The sequence below is a fragment of the Triticum aestivum genome, chromosome 2A (genome assembly GCF_018294505.1).
Source record: "Triticum aestivum cultivar Chinese Spring chromosome 2A, IWGSC CS RefSeq v2.1, whole genome shotgun sequence".
Taxonomy (NCBI): domain Eukaryota; kingdom Viridiplantae; phylum Streptophyta; class Magnoliopsida; order Poales; family Poaceae; genus Triticum; species Triticum aestivum.
Window position 1 is genome coordinate 683,705,654 of NC_057797.1, and position 22,776 is coordinate 683,728,429.

The window sequence follows — 22,776 nt, forward strand, 5'->3', positions numbered from 1 at the left end:
CGATTGTCGGAGAGGTATCTCTGGGCCCACTCGGTAATTCACATCACTATAAGCCTTGCAAGCATTGTAACTAATGAGTTAGTTGCGGGATGATGTATTACAGAACGAGTAAGAGACTTGCCGGTAACGAGATTTAACTAGGTATTGAGATACCGACGATCGAATCTCGGACAAGTAACATACCGATGACAAAGGGAACAACGTATGTTGTTATGCGGTTTGACCGATAAAGATCTTCATAGAATATGTGGGAGCCAATATGAGCATCCAGGTTCCGCTATTGGTTATTGACTGGAGACGTGTCTCGGTCATGTCTACATAGTTCTCGAACCCGTAGGGTCCGCACGCTTAAAGTTTGATGACGGTTATATTATGAGTTTATGTGATTTGATGTACTAAAAGTAGTTCGGAGTCCCGGATAAGATCGAGGACGTGACGAGGTGTCTCGAAATGGTCGAGACATAAAGATCGATATAATGGACGACTATATTCGGACATCGGAAATGTTCTGAGTGATTCGGGTATTTTTGGAGTACCGGGGAGGTACGGGAATTCACCGGGAGAAGTATTGGGCCTTATTGGGACATACGGGAATAGAGGAGAGAGGCCAAAAGGAAGGAGGCGCCCCCCTCTGGTCCGAATTGGACAAGGGGTGCAACCCCCTTTTCCTTCTCCCTCTCCCCCTCTTTCCTTCTCTCCTACCCCGGAAAGGAAAGGGGAATCCTACTAGGACTTGGGTGTCCTAGTAGGACTCCCCACACTTGGCATGCCCCCTCTAGGGCCGGCCTCTCCCTCCCTCCTTTGTATACGGAGGAGAGGGGCACCCCAGAGACACAACAATTTATCTCTTGATCTCTTAGCCGTGTGCGGTGGCCCCCTCCACCATATTCCACCTCGATCATATCGTAGCGGTGCTTAGGCGAAGCCCTGCGTCGGTAGCAACATCATCACCATCACCACGCCGTCGTGCTGACGGAACTCTCCCGTGAATCTCTGCTGGATCGGAGTTCGCGGGACGTCATCGAGCTGAACGTGTGCTGAACTCGGAGGTGCCGTGCGTTCGGTACTTGGATCGGTCGAATCGTGAAGACGTACGACTACATCATCCGCGTTGTGCAAACGCTTCCGCTTTCGGTCTACGAGGGTACGTGGACTACACTCTCCCCTCTCATTGTTATGCATCACCATGATCCTGTGTGTGTAGGAAATTTTTGAAATTACTACGTTCCCCAACAGTGGCATCCGAGCCTGGTTATATGCGTTGATGTTATATGCACGAGTAGAACACAAGTGAGTTGTGGGCGATACAAGTCATACTGGTTACCAGCATGTCATACTTTGGTTCGGCGGTATTGTTGGATGAAGCGGCCCGAACCGACATTACGCGTACGCTTACGCGAGACTGGTTCTACCGACGTGCTTTGCACACAGGTGGCTGGCGGGTGTCAGTTTCTTCAAGTTTAGTTGAACCGAGTGTGGCTACGCCCAGTCCTTGAGAAGGTTAAAAAAGCACTAACTTGATGAACTATCGTTGTGGTTTTGATGTGTAGGTAAGAATAGTTCTTGCTCAGCCCGTAGCAGCCACGTAAAACTTGCAACAACAAAGTAGAGGACGTCTAACTTGTTTTTGCAGGGCATGTTGTGATGTGATATGGTCAAGACATGATGCTATATTTTATTGTATGAGATGATCATGTTTTGTAACCGAGTTATCGGCAACTGGCAGGAGCCATATGGTTGTCGCTTTATTGTATGCAATGCAATCGCCCTGTAATTGCTTTACTTTATCACTAAGCGGTAGCGATAGTCGTAGAAGAAATAATTGGCGAGACGACAACGATGATACGATGGAGATCAAGGTGTCGCGCCGGTGACGATGGTGATCATGATGGTGCTTCGGAGATGGAGATCACAAGCACAAGATGATGATGGCCATATCATGTCACTTATATTGATTGCATGTGATGTTTATCTTTTATGCATCTTATTTTGCTTTGATTGACAGTAGCATTATAAGATGATCTCTCACTAAATTTCAAGATAAAAGTGTTCTCCCTGAGTATGCACTGTTGCCAAAGTTCGTCGTGCCCAGACACTATGTGATGATCGGGTGTGATAAGCTCTACGTCCATCTACAACGGGTGCAAGCCAGTTTTGCACACGCAGAATACTCAGGTTAAACTTGACGAGCCTAGCATATGCTGATATGGCCTCGAAACACTGAGACCAAAAGGTTGAGCGTGAATCATATAGTATATATGATCAACATAGTGATGTTCACCATTGAAAACTACTCCATTTCACGTGATGATCGGTTATGGTTTAGTTGATTTGGATCACGTGATCACTTAGATGATTAGAGGGATGTCTATCTAAGTGGGAGTTCTTAAGTAATATGATTAATTGAACTTTAATTTATCATGAACTTAGTCCTGGTAGTATTAGCATATTTATATGGTAGATCAATAGCTCGCGTTTGGCTCCCCTATTTTATTTTGTTATGTTCCTAGAGAAAACTAAGTTGAAAGATGTTAGTAGCAATGATGCGGATTGGATCCGTGATCTGAGGATCATCCTCATTGCTGCATAGAAGAATTATGTCCTTGATGCACAGCTAGGTGACAGACCTATTGCAGGAGCAGATGCAGACGTTATGAACGTTTGGCTAGCTCAATATGATGACTACTTGATAGTTTAGTTCACCATGCTTAACCGCTTAGAATCGGGACTTCAAAGACATTTGAACGTCATGTATCATATGAGATGTTCCAGGAGTTGAAGTTAATATTTCAACAAAATACCCGAGTTGAGAGACATGAAGTCTCCAACAAGTTCTATAGCTAAAAGATGGAGGAGAATAGCTCAAGCAGTGAGCATGTGCTCAGATTGTCTCGGTACTACAATCGCTTAAATCAAGTGGGAGTTAATCTTCCATATAAAATAGTGATTGACAAAATTCTCTAGTCACCATCACCAACTTAGTAGAACTTCGTGATGAACTATAGTATGCAAGGGATGACGTAAACGATTCTCGAGCTTTTCATGATGATGAAATCGATGAAGGTAGAAATCAAGAAAGAGCATCAAGTGTTGATGATTAACAAGACCACTAGTTGCAAGAAAAGCGCAAAGGGAAAGAAAGGGAACTTCAAGAAGAACGACAAGCAAGTTGCTGCTCAAGTGAAGAAGCCCAAGTCTGGACCTAAGCCTGAGACTAAGTGCTTCTACTGCAAAGGGACTGGTCACTGGAAGCGGAAATGCCCTGAATATTTAGTGGATAAGAAGGATGGCAAAGTAAACAAGGGTATATTTGATATACATGTTATGGATGTGTACTTTACTAGTGTTTATAGGAACCCCTCGGTATTTGATACTAGTTTAGTTTCTAAGAGTAGTAACTTGAATCAGGAGTTGCAGAATGAACAAGAGACTAGTTAAGGGTGAAGTACGATGTGTGTTGGAAGTAGTTCCAAGAATGATATGATCATCATCGCACACTCCCTATACTTTCGGGACTAGTGTTGAACCTAAATAAGTGTTATTTGGTGTTTGCTTTGATCATGAATATGATTTGATCATGTTTATTGCAATACGGTTATTCATTTAAGTTAGAGAATAATTGTTATTCTGTTTACATGAATACAACCTTCTATGGTCATACACCCAATGAAAATGGTTTGTTGGATCTCGATAGTAGTATACACATATTCATAATATTGAAGCCAAAAGATGCAGAGTTGATAATGATAGTGCAACTTATTTGTGGCACTGTAGTTTCGGTCATATTGGTATAAAGCGCATGAAGAAACTCCATACTGATGGACTTTTGGAATCACTTGATTATGAATCACTTGGTACTTGCGAATTGTGCCTTATGGGCAAGATGACTAAAACGCCGTTCTCCGGAACTGTGGAGCGAGCAACAATTTTTTTCGAAATCATACATACTGATGTATGTGGTCCGACGAATATTGAGGCTCGCAGCAGGTATCGTTATTTTCTCACCTTCACAGATGATTTGAGCAGATATGGGTATATCTATTTAATGAAACATAAGTCTGAAACATTTGAAAAGTTCAAAGAATTTCAGAGTGAAGTGGAAAATCATCGTAACAAGAAAATAAAGTTTCTACGATCTGATCGTGGAGGAGAATATTTGAGTTACGAGTTTGGTCTTCATTTGAAACAATGCGGAATAGTTTCACAACTCACGCCACCTGGAACACCACAGCGTTATGGTGTGTCCGAACTTCATAACCGTACTTTATTTGATATAGTGCAATCTATGATGTCTCTTATCGATTTACCACTATAGTTTTGGGGTTATGCATTAGAGACAGCTGCATTCTCGTTAAAAAGGGCACCATCTAAATCCGTTGAGACGACACCATATGAACTGTGGTTTAGCAAAGAAACCTAAGCTGTCGTTTCTTAAAGTTTGGGGTGGCGATGCTTATGTGAAAAAGTTTCATCTTGATAAGCTCAAACCCAAGTCGGAGAAGTATGTCTTCATAGGATACCCAAAAGTAACTGTTGGGTACACCTTCTATCACAGATCCGAAGGCAAGATATTTGTTGCTGAGAATGGATCATTTCTAGAGAAGGAGTTTCTCTCGAAAGAAGTGAGTGGGAGGAAAGTAGAACTTGATGAGGTAACTGTACCTGCTCCCTTATTGGAAAGTAGTTCATCACAGAAATCTGTTTCTGTGACTCCTACACCAATTAATGAGGAAGCTAATGATGATGATCATGTAACTTCAGATCAAGTTACTACCGAACCTCGTAGGACAACCAGAGTGAGATCCGCACCAGAGTGGTAAGGTAATCCTGTTCTAGAGGTCACGTTAATTGACCATGACGAACCTACGAACTATGAGGAAGCGATGATGAGCCCAGATTTCGTGAAATGGCTTGATGCCATGAAATCTGAGATGGGATCCATGTATGAGAACAAAGTGTGGACTTTGGTTGACTTGCCCGATGATCGGCAAGACATAGAAAATAAATGGATCTTCAAGAGGAAGACGGACGCTGATAGTAGTGTTACTATCTACAAAGCTAGAATTGTAGAAAAAGGTTTTGACAAAGTTCAAGGTGTTGACTACGATGAGATTTTCTCACTCATAGCGATGCTTAAGTCTGTCCGAATCATGTTAGAAATTGCCACATTTTATGAAATCTGGCAAATGGATGTCAAAACTACATTCCTTAATGGATTTCTTAAAGAAGAGTTGTATATGATGCAACCAGAAGGTTTTGTCGATCCTAAAGGTGCTAACAAAATGTGCAAGCTCCAGCGATCCATCTATGGACTGGTGCAAGCATCTCAAAGTTGGAATATACGCTTTGATGAGTTGATCAAAGCATTTAGTTTTATACAGACTTGTGGTGAAGCCTGTATTTACAAGAAAGTGAGTGGGAGCACTACAACATTTCTGATAAATATATGTGAATGACATATTGTTGTGATCAGAAATAATGTAGAATTTTCTGGAAAGCATAAAGGAGTTTTTCAAATAAAGACCTCGGTGAAGCTACTTACATATTGAGCATCAAGATCTATAGAGATAGATCAAGACGCTTGATAAGTTTTTCAATGAGTACATACCTTGACAAGATTTTGAAGTAGTTCAAAATGGAACAGTCAAAGAAAGGGTTCTTACCTGTGTTACAAGGTGTGAAATTGAGTAAGACTCAAAGCCCGACCATGGTAGAAGATAGAAAGAGAATGAAAGGCATTCCCTATGCCTCAGCCATAGTTTCTATAAAGTATGCCATGCTGTGTACCAGATCTATTGTATACCCTACACTGTGTTTAGCAAGGGAGTATAATAGTGATCTGGGAGTAGATCACTGAACATCGGTCAAAATTATCCTTAGTGGAATAAGGATATGTTTCTCGATTATGGATGTGACAAAAGATTCGTCATAAAGGGTTACGTCGATGCAAATTTTGACACTGATCCAGATGCCTCTAAGTCTCAATCTGGATACATTTTGAAAGTGGGAGCAATTAGCTAGAGTAGCTCCGTGCAGAGCATTGTTGACATAGAAATTTGCAAAATACATACGGATCTGAATGTGGTAGACCCGTAGACTAAACTTCTCTCACAAGCAAAACATGATCACACCTTAGTACTCTTTGGGTGTTAATCACACAATGATGTGAACTAGATTATGACTCTAGTAAACCCTTTGGGTGTTGGTCACATGACGATGTGAACTATGGGTGTTAATCACATGGTGATGTGAACTATTGGTGTTAAATCACATGGCGATGTGAACTAGATTATTGACTCCAGTGCAAGTGGGAGACTGAAGGAAATATACCCTAGAGGCAATAATAAAGTTATTAGTTTTTTCCTTATTTCATGATAAATGTTTATTATTCATGCTAGAATTGTATTAACCGAAAACATAATACATGTGTGAATACATAGACAAACATAGTGTCACTAGTTATCCTCTACTTGACTAGCTCATTGAATCAATGATGGTTATGTTTCCTAACCATAGACATGAGTTGTCATTTGATTAACGGGATCACATCATTAGAGAATGATGTGATTGACTTGACCCATCCATTAGCTTAGCACGATGATCGTTTAGTTTGTTGCTATTGCTTTCTTCATGACTTATACATGTTCCTATGACTATGGGATTATGCAACTCCCGTTTACCGGAGGAACACATAGTGTGCTACCAAATGTCACAACGTAACTGGGTGATTATAAATGTGCTCTACAGGTGTCTCCGAAGGTACTTGTTGAGTTGGCGTATTTCGAGATTAGGATTTGTCACTCCGATTGTCGGAGAGGTATCTCTGGGCCCACTCGGTAATGCACATCACTATAAGCCTTTCAAGCATTGTAACTAATGAGTTAGTTGCGGGATGATGTATTACGCAACGAGTAAAGAGACTTGCCGGTAATGAGATTTAACTAGGTATTGAGATACCGACGATCGAATCTCGGGCAAGTAACATACCGATGACAAAGGGAACGCCGTATGTTGTTATGCGGTTTGACCGATAAAGATCTTCGTAGAATATGTGGGAGCCAATATGAGCATCCAGGTTCCGCTATTGGTTATTGACCGGAGACGTGTCTCGGTCATGTCTACATGGTTCTCGAACCCGTAGGGTCCGCACGCTTAAAGTTTGATGACGGTTATATTATGAGTTTATGTGATTTGATGTACTGAAGGTAGTTCGGAGTCCCGGACGAGATCGGGGACATGACGAGGAGTCTCGAAATGGTCAAGCCGTAAAGATCGATATATTGGAATACTATATTCGGACATCGGAAAGGTTCTGAGTGATTCGTGTATTTTCGGAGTACCCGGGAGTTACTGGAATTCACCGGGAGAAGTATTGGGCCTTATTGGGCCATACGGGAATAGAGGAGAGAGGCCAAAAGGAAGAAGGCACCCCCCTCTGGTCCGAATTGGACAAGGGGTGCAGCCCCCTTTTCCTTCTCCCTCTCCCCCTCTTTCCTTCTCTCCTACCCCGGAAAGGAAAGGGGAATCCTACTAGGACTTGGGAGTCCTAGTAGGACTCCCCACACTTGGTGCGCACCCTCTAGGGCCGACCTTTCCCTCCCTCCTTTTGATAGGGAGGAGAGGGGCACCCCAGAGACACAACAATTGATCTCTTGATCTCTTAGCCGTGTGCGGTGCCCCCTCCACCATATTCCACCTCGATCATATCGTAGCAGTGCTTAGGCGAAGCCCTGCGTCGGTAGCAACATCATCATCATCACCACGCCGTCGTGCTGACGGAACTCTCCCGTGAAGCTCTGCTGGATCAGAGTTCGCGGGACGTCATCGAGCTGAACGTGTGCTGAACTCGGAGGTGCCGTGCGTTCAGTACTTGGATCGGTCAGATCGTGAAGACGTACGACTACATCATCCGCGTTGTGCTAACTCTTCCCCTTTCGGTCTACGAGGGCACGTGGACTACACTCTCCCCTCTAGTTGCTATGCATCACCATGATCCTGTGTGTGTGTGTGTAGGAAATTTTTGAAATTACTACATTCCCCAACAATGGCATCCGAGCCTGGTTATATGCGTTGATGTTATATGCACGAGTAGAACACAAGTGAGTTGTGGGCCATACAAGTCATATTGCTTACCAACATGTCATACTTTGGTTCGGCGGTATTGTTGGATGAAGCGGCCCGAACCGACATTACGCGTACGCTTACGCGAGACTGGTTCTACCGACGTGCTTTGCACACAGGTGGCTGGTGGGTGTCAGTTTCTCCAACTTTAGTTGAACCGAGTGTGGCTACGCCCAGTCCTTGAGAAGGTTAAAACAACACTAACTTGATGAACTATCGTTGTGGTTTTGATGTGTAGGTAAGAACGGTTCTTGCTCAGCCCGTAGCAGCCACGTAAAACATGCAACAACAAAGTAGAGGACGTCTAACTTATTTTTGCAGGGCATGTTGTGATGTGATATGGTCAAGACATGATGCTATATTTTATTGTATGAGATGATCATGTTTTGTAACCGAGTTATCGGCAACTGGCAGGAGCCATATGGTTGTCGCTTTATTGTATGCAATGCAATCGCCCTGTAATTGCTTTACTTTATCACTAAGCGGTAGCGATAGTCGTAGAAGCAATAGTTGGCGAGACGACAACGATGATACGATGGAGATCAAGGTGTCGCGCCGGTGACGATGGTGATCATGACAATGCTTCGGAGATGGAGATCACAAGCACAAGATGATGATGGCCATATCATATCACTTATATTGATTGCATGTGATGTTTATCTTTTATGCATCTTATTTTGCTTTGATTGACGGTAGCATTATAAGATGATCTCTCACTAAATTTCAAGATAAAAGTGTTCTCCCTGAGTATGCACCGTTGCCAAAGTTCGTCGTGCCCAGACACTATGTGATGATCGGGTGTGATAAGCTCTACGTCCATCTACAACGGGTGCAAGCCAGTTTTGCACACGCAGAATACTTAGGTTAAACTTGATGAGCCTAGCATATGCTGACATGGCCTCGAAACACACAGACCGAAAAGTCGAGCGTGAATCATATAGTAGATATGATCAACATAGTGATGTTCACCATTGAAAACTACTCCATTTCACGTGATGATCGGTTATGGTTTAGTTGATTTGGATCACGTGATCACTTAGATGATTAGAGGGATATCTATCTAAGTGGGAGTTCTTAAGTAATATGATTAATTGAACTTTAATTTATCACGAACTTACTCCGGGTAGTATTAGCATATCTATGTTGTAGATCAATAGCTCGCGTTTAGCTCCCCTGTTTTATTTTGTTATGTTCCTAGAGAAAACTAAGTTGAAAGATGTTAGTAGCAATGATGCGGATTGGATCCATGATCTGAGGATTATCCTCATTGCTGCACTGAAGAATTATGTCCTTGATGCATAGCTAGGTGACAGACCTATTGCAGGAGCAGATGCAGACGTTATGAACGTTTGGCTAGCTCAATATGATGACTACTTGATAGTTTAGTGCACCATGCTTAACAGGTTAGAATCGGGACTTCAAAGACATTTTGAACGTCATGTATCATATGAGATGTTCCAGGAGTTGAAGTTAATATTTCAAGAAAATACTCGAGTTGAGAGGCATGAAGTCTCCAACAAGTTCTATAGCTAAAAGATGGAGGAGAATAGCTCAAGCAGTGAGCATGTGCTCAGATTGTCTCGGTACTACAATCGCTTAAATCAAGTGGGAGTTAATCTTCCATATAAAATAGTGATTGACAGAATTCTCTAGTCACCATCACCAACTTAGTAGAACTTCGTGATGAACTATAGTATGCAAGGGATGACGTAAACGATTCCCGAGCTTTTCATGATGATGAAATCGATGAAGGTAGAAATCAAGAAAGAGCATCAAGTGTTGATGATTAACAAGACCACTAGTTTCAAGAAAAGGGCAAAGGGAAAGAAAGGGAACTTCAAGAAGAACAACAAGCAAGTTGCTGCTCAAGTGAAGAAGCCCAAGTCTGGACCTAAGCCTGAGACTAAGTGCTTCTACTGCAAAGGGACTGGTCACTGGAAGAGGAAATGCCCTGAATATTTAGTGGATAAGAAGGATGGCAAAGTAAACAAGGGTATATTTGATATACATGTTATTGATGTGTACTTTACTAGTGTTTATAGCAACCCCTCGGTATTTGATACTAGTTTAGTTGCTAAGAGTAGTAACTTGAAACGGGAGTTGCAGAATGAACAAGAGACTAGTTAAGGGTGAAGTACGATGTGTGTTGGAAGTAGTTCCAAGAATGATATGATCATCATCGCACACTCCCTATACTTTCGGGACTAGTGTTGAACCTAAATAAGTGTTATTTGGTGTTTGCGTTGACCATGAATATGATTTGATCATGGTTATTGCAATACGGTTATTCATTTAAGTTAGAGAATAATTGTTATTCTGTTTACATGAATACAACCTTCTATGGTCATACACCCAATGAAAATGGTTTGTTGGATCTCGATAGTAGTATAATCATATTCATAATATTGAAGCCAAAAGATGCAGAGTTGATAATGATAGTGCAACTTATTTGTGGCACTATAGTTTCGGTCATATTGGTATAAAGAGCATGAAGAAACTCCATACTGATGGACTTTTGGAATCACTTGATTATGAATCACTTGGTACTTGCGAATTGTGCCTTATGGGCAAGATGACTAAAACGCCGTTCTCCGGAACTGTGGAGCGAGCAACAAATTTTTTCGAAATCATACATGCTGATGTATGTGGTCCGACGAATATTGAGGCTCGCAGCAGGTATCGTTATTTTCTCACCTTCACAGATGATTTGAGCAGATATGGGTATATCTATTTAATGAAACATAAGTCTGAAACATTTGAAAAGTTCAAAGAATTTCAGAGTGAAGTGGAAAATCATCGTAACAAGAAAATAAAGTTTCTACGATCTGATCGTGGAGGAGAATATTTGAGTTACGAGTTTGGTCTTCATTTGAAACAATGCGGAATAGTTTCACAACTCACGCCACCTGGAACACCACAGCGTTATGGTGTGTCCGAACGTCATAACCGTACTTTATTTGATATAGTGCAATCTATGATGTCTCTTATCGATTTACCACTATAGTTTTGGGGTTATGCATTAGAGACAGCTGCATTCTCGTTAAAAAGGGCACCATCTAAATCCGTTGAGACGACACCGTATGAACTGTGATTTAGCAAAGAAACCTAAGCTATCGTTTCTTAAAGTTTGGGGTGGCGATGCTTATGTGAAAAAGTTTCATCTTGATAAGCTCAAACCCAAGTCGGAGAAGTACGTCTTCATAGGATACCCAAAAGTAACTGTTAGGTACACCTTCTATCACAGATCTGAAGGCAAGATATTTGTTGCTGAGAATGGATCATTTCTAGAGAAGGAGTTTCTCTCGAAAGAAGTGAGTGGGAGGAAAGTAGAGCTTGATGAGGTAACTGTACCTACTCCCTTATTGGAAAGTAGTTCATCATAGAAATCTGTTTCTGTGACTCCTACACCAATTAATGAGGAAGCTAATGATGATGATCATGTAACTTCAGATCAAGTTACTACCGAACCTCGTAGGACAACCAGAGTGAGATCCGCACCAGAGTGGTAAGGTAATCCTGTTCTAGAGGTCACGTTAATTGACCATGACGAACCTATGAACTATGAGGAAGCGATGATGAGCCCAAATTCCGTGAAATGGCTTGAGGCCATGAAATCTAAGATGGGATCCATGTATGAGAACAAAGTGTGGACTTTGGTTGACTTGCCCGATGATCGGCAAGACATAGAAAAAAAATGGATCTTCAAGAGGAAGACGGACGCTGATAGTAGTGTTACTATCTACAAAGCTAGACTTGTAGAAAAAGGTTTTGACAAAGTTCAAGGTGTTGACTACAATGAGATTTTCTCACTCATAGCGATGCTTAAGTCTGTCCGAATCATGTTAGAAATTGCCACATTTTATGAAATCTGGCAAATGGATGTCAAAACTACATTCCTTAATGGATTTCTTAAAGAAGAGTTGTATATGATGCAACCAGAAGGTTTTGTCGATCCTAAAGGTGCTAACAAAATGTGCAAGCTCCAGCGATCCATCTATGGACTGGTGCAAGCATCTCAAAGTTGGAATATACGCTTTGATGAGTTGATCAAAGCATTCAGTTTTATACAGACTTGTGGTGAAGCCTGTATTTACAAGAAAGTGAGTGGGAGCTGTACAACATTTCTGATAAATATATGTGAACGACATATTGTTGTGATCGAAAATAATGTAGAATTTTCTGGAAAGCATAAAGGAGTTTTTCAAATAAAGACCTCGGTGAAGCTACTTACATATTGAGCATCAAGATCTATAGAGATAGATCAAGACGCTTGATAAGTTTTTCAATGAGTACATACCTTGACAAGATTTTGAAGTAGTTCAAAATGGAACAGTCAAATAAAGAGTTCTTACCTGTGTTACAAGGTGTGAAATTGAGTAAGACTCAAAGGCCAACCACGGTAGAAGATAGAAAGAGAATGAATGGCATTCCCCATGCCTCAGCCATAGTTTCTATAAAGTATGCCATGCTGTGTACCAGATCTATTGTATACTCTACACTGTGTTTAGCAAGGGAGTATAATAGTGATCTAGGAGTAGATCACTAAACATCGGTCAAAATTATCCTTAGTGGAATAAGGATATGTTTCTCGATTATGGAGGTGACAAAAGGTTCGTCGTAAAGGGTTACGTCGATGCAAATTTTGACACTGATCCAGATGATTCTAAGTCTCAATCTGGATACATTTTGAAAGTGGGAGCAATTAGCTAGAGTAGCTCCGTGCAGAGCATTGTTGACATAGAAATTTGCAAAATACATACGGATCTGAATGTGGCAGACCCGTAGACTAAACTTCTTTCACAAGCAAAACATGATCACACCTTAGTACTCTTTGGGTGTTAATCACATAACGATGTGAACTAGATTATGACTCTAGTAAACCCTTTGGGTGTTGGTCACATAACGATGTGAACTATGGGTGTTAATCACATGGTGATGTGAACTATTGGTGTTAAATCACATGGCGATGTGAACTAGATTATTGACTCTAGTGCAAGTGGGAGACTGAAGGAAATATACCCTAGAGGCAATAATAAAGTTATTATTTATTTCCTTATTTCATGATAAATGTTTATTATTCATGCTAGAATTGTATTAACCGAAAACATAATACATGTGTGAATACATAGACAAACATAGTGTCAATAGTATGCCTCTACTTGACTAGCTCGTTGAATCAATGATGGTTATGTTTCCTAACCATAGACATGAGTTGTCATTTGATTAACGGGATCACATCATTAGAGAATGGTGTGATTGACTTGACCCATCCGTTAGCTTAGCACGATGATCGTTTAGTTTGTTACTTTTGCTTTCTTCATGACTTATACATGTTCCTATGACTATGAGATTATGCAACTCCCGTTTACCGGAGGAACACATAGTGTGCTACCAAATGTCACAATGTAACTGGGTGATTATAAATGTGCTCTACAGGTGTCTTCGAAGGTACTTGTTGAGTTGGCGTATTTCGAGATTAGGATTTGTCACTCCGATTGTCGGAGAGGTATCTCTGGGCCCACTCGGTAATGCACATCACTATAAGCCTTGCAAGCATTGTAACTAATGAGTTAGTTCCGGGATGATGTATTACGCAACGAGTAAAGAGACTTACTGGTAACGAGATTTAACTAGGTATTGAGATACCGATGATCGAATCTCGGGCAAGTAACATACCGATGACAAAGGGAACAACGTATGTTGTTATGCGGTTTGACCGATAAAGATCTTCGTAGAATATGTGGGAGCCAATATGAGCATCCAGGTTCCGCTATTGGTTATTGACCAGAGACGTGTCTCGGTCATGTCTACATAGTTCTCGAACCCGTTGGGTCCGCACGCTTAAAGTTTGATGACGGTTATATTATGAGTTTATGTGATTTGATGTACTGAAGGTAGTTCAGAGTCCCGGATGAGATCGGGGACGTGACGAGGAGTCTCGAAATGGTCGAGACGTAAAGATCGATATATTGGACTACTATATTTGGACATCGGAAAGGTTTCGAGTGATTCGTGTATTTTCGGAGTACCCGGGAGTTACGGGAATTCACCAGGAGAAGTATTGGGCCTTATTGGGCCATACGGGAATAGAGGAGAGAGGCCAAAGGAAGGAGGCGCCCCCCCTCTGGTCCGAATTGGACAAGGGGTGCAGCCCCCTTTTCGTTCTCCCTCTCCCCCTCTTTCCTTCTCTCCTACCCCGAAAAGGAAAGGGAAATCCTACTAGGACTTGGGAGTCCTAGTAGGACTTCCCACACTTGGTGCGCCCCCTCTAGGGTCGGCCTCTCCCTCCCTCCTTTATATACGGAGGAGAGGGGCACCCCAGAGACACAACAATTGATCTCTTGATCTCTTAGCCGTGTGCGGTGCCCCCCTCCACCATATTCCACCTTGATCATATCGTAGCAGTGCTTAGGCGAAGCCCTGCTTCGGTAGCAACATCATCACCGTCACCACGCCGTCGTGCTGACGGAACTCTCTCGTGAAGCTTTGCTGGATCGGAGTTTGCTGGACGTCATCGAGCTGAACGTGTGCTGAACTCGGAGGTGCCGTGCGTTCGGTACTTGGATCGGTCGGATCGTGAAGACGTACGACTACATCATCTGCGTTGTGCTAACGCTTCCGCTTTCGGTCTACGAGGGTACATGGACTACACTGTCCCCTCTCGTTGCTATGCATCACCATGATCCTGTGTGTGTGTGTGTGTTGGAAATTTTTGAAATTACTACGTTCCCCAACAAGCAGGGGCAAAAAGTTGCAATAGGCAAGCAGAATTGTTGGAACCAACATCGATAGATGCCGGGACCACTACAATTTTTTGCTACATCGATGAGAGTGGTACTTTGGGCGACAGAGTGGCACGCGTTTTTTTCCTGCAACCGACAAAGTGAAAAGCTAGAAGCAAGGAGCTGCTTTGCTACGTTGGCAATAGGTGAAAGTGGGTGACCGAGGAGAGACAATGGTGGTGTGTGCCTCATGCACCCGTGTGGCAAGAAGGGACGATGACAATGACGGCAGGGGTGGTGCACTTGATACCGCAACCACGAGGGAGGAGAGCTGCAACCACTGCCAGTCAAGGCTCCCTATTAGTGATGGCGTGAAATCGACCATACACAGCAGTAGCAGCAAACTACCATGGCCGAACACACCCTATTGACGAGGGTGCTATGATATGTATCCAATGTATCTATAATTTTTGATTGTTTCATGCTATTATATTATGAATTTTAGATGCTTTATATGCAATTTTATATCATTTTTGGGAACTAACCTATTAACTAGATGGCTTCTTCTCTCTCTTTGATCTTATTTACAAAGTTATCCATGATCTCCATGGAATTCTATCCTATGTAATCTTCTTTTGCGGTGTGTTGGTTAGGATTCGATGAATTGTGGGTTTATGATCAGATTATTCACTGAAAGTAATTGAGTATTTGTTGTATTTCTCTCCGATCTATCCGTTTGGTTTTACCAACTAGATTCATTTATCTATAGTGGGAGAGGTGCTTTGTAATGTGTTCGATCTTGAGGTGTACTCACCTCGTGACAGAAGGGGTAGCGAGGCACGTATTTGTATTGTTGCCATTAAGGGTAAAACAATGGGGTTTATTCATATTGTTGGAGTTTATTATGTCTATATTATGTCATCTTGCTTCATGCATTACTCTGTTTGTTATGAATTTAATACCATAGATGCATGTTGGATAGCGGTCGATTGGTGGAGTAATAGTAGTAGATGAAAAATCGTTTCGGTCTACTAGTCACAGACATAATGCCTATATACATGATCATTGCCATGAATAACATCATAACTACGTGGTTTTCTATTAATTGTCCAACAATAATTTGTTCACCTGCCATATGCTATGTTTCAAGAGAGAAGTCTATAGTGAAAACTATGGCCCCCGTGTCTACTTTTATCATATTACTAAAACCAAAAATACCTTACTATAATTTTATTTTGTTTTGTAATTTATCTACCTACCACTACCAGATTTAATCCTTACAAGTAACAAGTTTGAGAGGATTGAAAACCCTCTTGCCTGCATTGGGTGCAAGTATTGTTATTTTGTGTGCAGGTGTTGTTCACTAGGATTGGTGTGATTCTCCTATTGGTTCGATAACTTTGGTTCTCACTGAGGGAAATACTTATCAGCTACTATATTTCTTTATCCTTCCTCTCCGAGGAAAACCGCAACACAACTCACAAGTAGCATGCTACAAGGGGGGTGGGTAAACATCTATGGAGATGGACATCAGGGTAGCGACGAGAGAGATGGATGGTAGGGGCAGCGACACGCAGGATCCGGCAAACTGGGCGGCGCTCTCACCTGTAGCCACGTGGAATCTGGTGCACGTCGGGGAAGAAAGTGGAAGAGATTAGATGGTCAGCGGTGCTCGATCTGAGGGTTCGCTTGGGATCGGCCAAAATTTGAGCGGGTCGGCCGACGCCTAGCATTGCCCTAAAGATTTTCATCTTGCATGTCGGCTTACTAGGTGGGAATAATGGAGTACATAGAGGTACTCCAAGACTAGAAGATAAACCCATTAGGGGTGCAGAGTTCAGAGTACCATCAGTCCATCACATTGAAAATTTGTTTGCAAAATGTGCTCTCAATAAAAGAAGTTCAACATGTTAGGTATGATCCTTTTCGTAAAGGTTGGATTTTATTGACTTCAAATGACATCAAGTGGATACAAAACACAATGAGCACATACGCGGTATCTGCATAGCTAAGATGCACACAGCCAAGGCAAACACACACACGCGCGCACACACACACACACACACCTGCAAATGTGCTCTCAATAAAAGAAGTTAAACATGTTAGGTATGCTCTTTTTCATAAAGGTTGGACTTTATTGACTTCAAATGACATAAAGTGGATACAAAACACAATGAGCACATACCCGACATCTGCATAGCAAAGATGCACACAGCCAACGCGAGTGCACGCACACACACACACACATACAAATAAACACTCCTTCAAATAGCAAAGTCATACAAGACCAAAGTTGTGCCTAAGAAAAAAGACCCAAAGTGGTTGATAACCCACAAGTATAGGGGATCCCAACAGTATTCGAGGATAGAGTATTCAACCCAAATTTATTGATTCGACACAAGGGGAGCCAAAGAATATTCTCAAGTATTAGCAGCTGAGTTGTCAATTCAACCACACCTGGAAACTTAATATCTGTAGCAAAGTAGTTAGTACCAAAGTAATATGATAGTAGCGATAATGGTAGAGAAAGTAACAGTTTTGGTTTTATAGTGATTATAACAGTAGCAACAGAAAAGTAAATAAGCGAAGAACAATATGTGAAAAGCTCGTAGGCAATGGACCAGTGATGGATAATTATGTCGGATGCGATTCCTCATGTAATAGTTATAACATAGGGTGACACAGAACTAGCTCCAGTTCATCAATGTAATGTAAGCATGTATTCCGAATATAGTCATACGTGCTTATGGAAAAAAGTTTGCATGACATCTTTTGTCCTATCCTCCCGTGGCAGCGGGGTCCTATGGGAAACTAAGGGATATTAAGGCCTCCTTTTAATAAAGTACCAGACCAAATCATTAACACTTAGTGAATACATAAACTCCTCAAACTACGGTCATCACCGGTAAGTATCCTGATTATTGTCACTTCGGGGTTAATGGATCATAACACATAATAGGTGACTATAGACTTGCAAGATAGGATCAAGAACTCACATATATGCATGAAAACATAATAGGTTCAGATCTGAAATCATGGCACTCGGGCCCTAGTGACAAGCATTAAGCATAGCAAAGTCATAGCAACATCAATCTCAGAACATAATGGATACAAGGGATCAAACCATAACAAAACTAACCGATTACATGATAAATCTCATCCAACCCATCACCGTCTAGCAAGCCTATGATAGAATTACTCACGCACGGCGGTGAGCATCATGAAATTGGTGATGGAGGAAGGTTGATGATGACGATGGCGACGGATTCCCCTCTCCGGAGCCGTGAACGGACTCTAGATCAGCCCTCCTGGGAGAGATTAGGGCTTGGCGGCGGCTCCGTATCGTAAAACATGATGAATCCTTCTCTCTGATTTTTTTCTCCCCGAACATGAATATATGGAGTTGGAGTTGAGGTCGGTGTTGCACCAGGGGCCCACGAGGCAGGGGGGCGTGCCCAGGGGGGTAGGCGCGCCCCCACCCTCATGGATAGGGTGTGGGCCCCCTGGGCTTGATTATTTTGCCAGTATTTTTTATATATTCCAAAAATATTCTCTGTTGATTTTTAGGTCATTCCAAGAACTTTTATTTCTGCACAAAAATAACACCACGGCAATTCTGCTGAAAACAGCGTCAGTCCGGGTTAGTTCCATTCAAATCTTGCAAGTTAGAGTCCAAAACAAGGGCAAAAATGTTTGGAAAAGTAGATACGATGGAGACATATCAACTCCCCCAAGCTTAAACCTTTGCTTGTCCTCAAGCAATTCAGTTGATAAACTGAAAGTGATAAAGAAAATCTTTTACAAACTCTGTTTGCTCTTGTTGTTGTAAATATGTAAAGCCAACATTCAAGTTTTCAGCAAAGATTATGAACTAACCATATTCACAATAACATTCAGGTCTCATGTTTACTCATATCAATGACATAATCAACTAGCGAGCAATAATAGTAAATCTTGGATGACAACACTTTCTCAAAACAATCATAATATGATATAACAAGATGGTTTCTTGCTAGCCCTTTCTGAGACCGTAAAACATAAATGCAGAGCACCCCTGAAGATCAAGGGCTGACTGGAAATTGTAATTCATGGTAAAGGAGATCTAGTCAAGTCATACTCAATATAAACTAACAATAATACATGCAAATAACAGCGGTGCTCTCCAACTAGTGCTATTTAATAAGAGGATGATGACTCAACATAAAAGTAAATAGATAGGCCCTTCGCAGAGGGAAGAAGGGATTTGTAGAGGTGCCAGAGCTCGATTTGGAAATAGAGATGAATAATATTTTGAGCGGTATACTTTCATTGTCAACATAACAACCGAGAGATCTCGATATCTTCCATGCTACACACATTATAGGCGGTTCCCAAGCAGAATGGTAAAGTTTATACTCTCCCACCACCAACAAGCATGAATCCATGGCTTGCCTGAAACAACGGGTGCCTCCAACTAACAACAATCCTGTGGGAGTTTTGTTTGCAATTATTTTGATTTGATTTGAGCATGGGACTGGGCATCCCGGTGACCAGCCATTTTCTCGTGAGTGAGGAGCAGAGTCCACTTGTCTTGGGAATAACCCGCCTAGCATGGAAGATACAAACATCCCTAGTTGATACATGAGCTATTTGAGCATACAAACCAGAATTTTTATTTGAAGGTTTAGAGTTTGGCACATATGAATTTACTTGGAATGGCAGGTAGATATCGCATATAGGAAGGTATGGTGGACTCATATGGAATAACTTTTGGGGTTTATGGAGTTGGATGCACAAGCAGTATTCCCACTTAGTACAAGTGAAGGCTAGAAGGAGACTGGGAAGCGACCAGTTAGAGAGCGACAATAGTCATGAACATGCATTAAAATTAATCAACACTGAATGCAAGCATGAGTAGGATATAATTCACCATGAACATAAATATCGTGGAGGCTATGTTGATTTTGTTTCAACCACATGCGTGAACATGTGCCAAGTCAAGCCACTCGAATCATTCAAAGGAGGATACCACCCTATCATACCACATCACAACCATTTTAATAGCGTGTTGGCACGCAAGGTAAACCATTATAAACTCCTAGCAAATTAAGCATGGCATGAGCAACTATAATCTCTAATTGTCATTGCAAACATGTTTCATTCATAATAGGCTGAATCGGGAACAATGAACTAATCATATTTACAAAAACAATAGAGGTCGAGTTCATACCTGCTTTTCTCATCTCAATCAGTTCATCATATATCATCATTATTGCCTTTCACTTGCACAACCGAATAGTGTGGATAATAATAATAATAGTGCACGTGCATTGGACTAAGCTGGAATCTGCAAGCATTCAATTCAAGGGAGAAGACAAGGTAATATGGGCTCTTTGTTAGATCAACAATAATGCATATGAGAGCCACTCAACATTTTCATCAAGGTCTTCTCCTCTCGACCCCAAAAGAAAAGAAAGGAAACAAAACTATTTACACGGGAAAGCTCCCAACAAGCAAAAGAAGAACGAGAAATCTTTTTGGGTTTTCTTTTTAATTACTACTACTACAGGCATGGAAAGTAAACTAGCTAAAAGCTTCAACTAATTTTTTTGGTTTTTCTTAAGGTTTTTCAAACATAGAAAGCTTAAAAAGAAATTAAACCAGCATGGATAGTACAATGAAAAAGTATGAGCACCAACAACTGGCATGAGTGTGTGAACATGAATGTAATGTCGGTGAGAAATATGTACTCCCTCAAGCTTAATCTTTTGGCCTAAGTTGGTCTATGGCCACGGCTGGCCTGGTGGAAATCCAAAGTTGTAACTGGGGTCGTACTGGGATGCAGCAGCTATTGCCTCACGAGCTACAGCTTGGAGGCGGGCTGCCTCTGTCCTCCTCTCGTACTCGTTCGCCTCCTACCTAGTTATAACATATCTCCCTTTTGTCTGAAAGTCAAAGAAAGCAGGAGCAGGGAGAGCAACATGGACGGTGCACCGTCTGTCAAATATTAGTCGGTACTGGAGAACTGATTGTTCCTCTCAACAAACTGAGGACGAACCATAGCATTATAATCTAGATAAGCAGGAGGCAACTCAATATCATCCCCGTGTATGGGTATATCAAGAAAGTTAGCTAGACGAGTTGCATAAATTCCACCAAACAAATCTCCAGTTAAACTATTAAGATGCAACCTACGTGCAACAATAGCCACCAAGTTGTATTGTTTATCTCCTAATACAGCACTCTTGAGAACACTAAGATCGGGAACACACATGTGACATGCCTTGATACGTCTCCAACGTATCTACTTTTCAAAACACTTTTGCCCTTGTTTTGGACTCTAACTTGCATGATTTGAATGGAACTAACCCGGACTGACGCTGTTTTCAGCAGAATTACCATGGTGTTATTTATGTGCAGGAGCAACTGTTCTCGGAATGACCTGGAAATTCACGGAGACACTTTTCAAAAAATAAGAAAAATACCTGCAAAAGATGAAGGCCAGGGGGGGCTACCACCTCTCCACGAGGGTGGGGGGCGCGCCTGCCCCCCTAGGGTGCGCCCCCTACCTCGTGGGCCCCATGTTGACTCTTCGACTCCAACTCCACCTCTATATATTGAGTTTCAGGGAGAAAAAAACCAGAGAGAAGAAATCATCGCGTTTTACGATACAGAGCCGCCGCCAAGCCCTAAAACCTCTCGGGAGGGTTGATCTGGAGTCTGTTTGGGGTTCCGGAGAGGGGAATCCGTCGCCATCGTCATCATCAACCATCCTCCATCACCAATTTCATGATGCTCACCGCCGTGCGTGAGTAATTCCATCCTAGGGTTGCTGGATGGTGATGGGTTGGATGGGATCTATCATGTAATTGAGTTAGTTTTGTTAGGGTTTGATCCCTAGTGTCCACTATGTTCTGAGATTGATGTTGCTATGACTTTGCTATGCTTAATGCTTGTCACTAGGGCCCGAGTGCCATGATTTCAGATCTGAACCTATTATGTTTTCATCAATATATGAGTGTTCTTGATCCTATCTTGCAAGTCTATAGTCACCTATTATGTGTTATGATCCGTTAACCCCGAAGTGACAATAATCGGGATACTTACCGGTGATGACCGTAGTTTGAGGAGTTCATGTATTCACTATGTGTTAATGCTTTGTTCCGGTTCTCTATTAAAAGGTGGCCTTAATATCCCTTAGTTTCCGTAAGGACCCCGCTGCCACGGGAGGGTAGGACAAAAGATGTCATGCAAGTTCTTTTCCATAAGCACATATGACTATATTCGGAATACATGCCTACATTATATCAATGAACTGGAGCTAGTTCTGTGTCACCCTAGGTTCTGACTATTACATGATGAACCGCATCCGGCATAATTCTCTATCACCGATCCATTGCCTACGAGTTTTCCATATATTGTTCTTCACTTATTTACTTTCCCGTTGCTATTGCTATCATCACTACAAAATACCAAAAACATTGCTTTTACTACTGTTACCTTTTATTACCGTTACCTCTACTATCATAGTACTTTGCTACTAAACACTTTGCTGCAGATATTAAGTTTCCAAGTGTGGTTGAATTGACAACTCAGCTGCTAATACTTGAGAGTATTCTTTGGCTCCCCTTGTGTCGAATCAATAAATTTGGGTTGAATACTTTACCCTCGAAAACTGTTGCAATCCCCTATACTTGCGGGTTATCATACCTCATCCTTAAACTTAATGCATCTACCCACGAAGAGAGCAAAATAATGTATGGCAGGAAAATGAATGCTCCCTATGGTAGCTTGTGTTATTTCTCTAGATTCCCCCACAGTGATACTACCAAGAAATTCTTTAAATTCAGATTTGCGAGGTTCACTAGCACTACCCCACTGCGGGAGTTTACAAGCAGTATTAAAGTCTTCTAAGTCCATGGTATAAGATTTATCATAAAGATCAAATAGGACA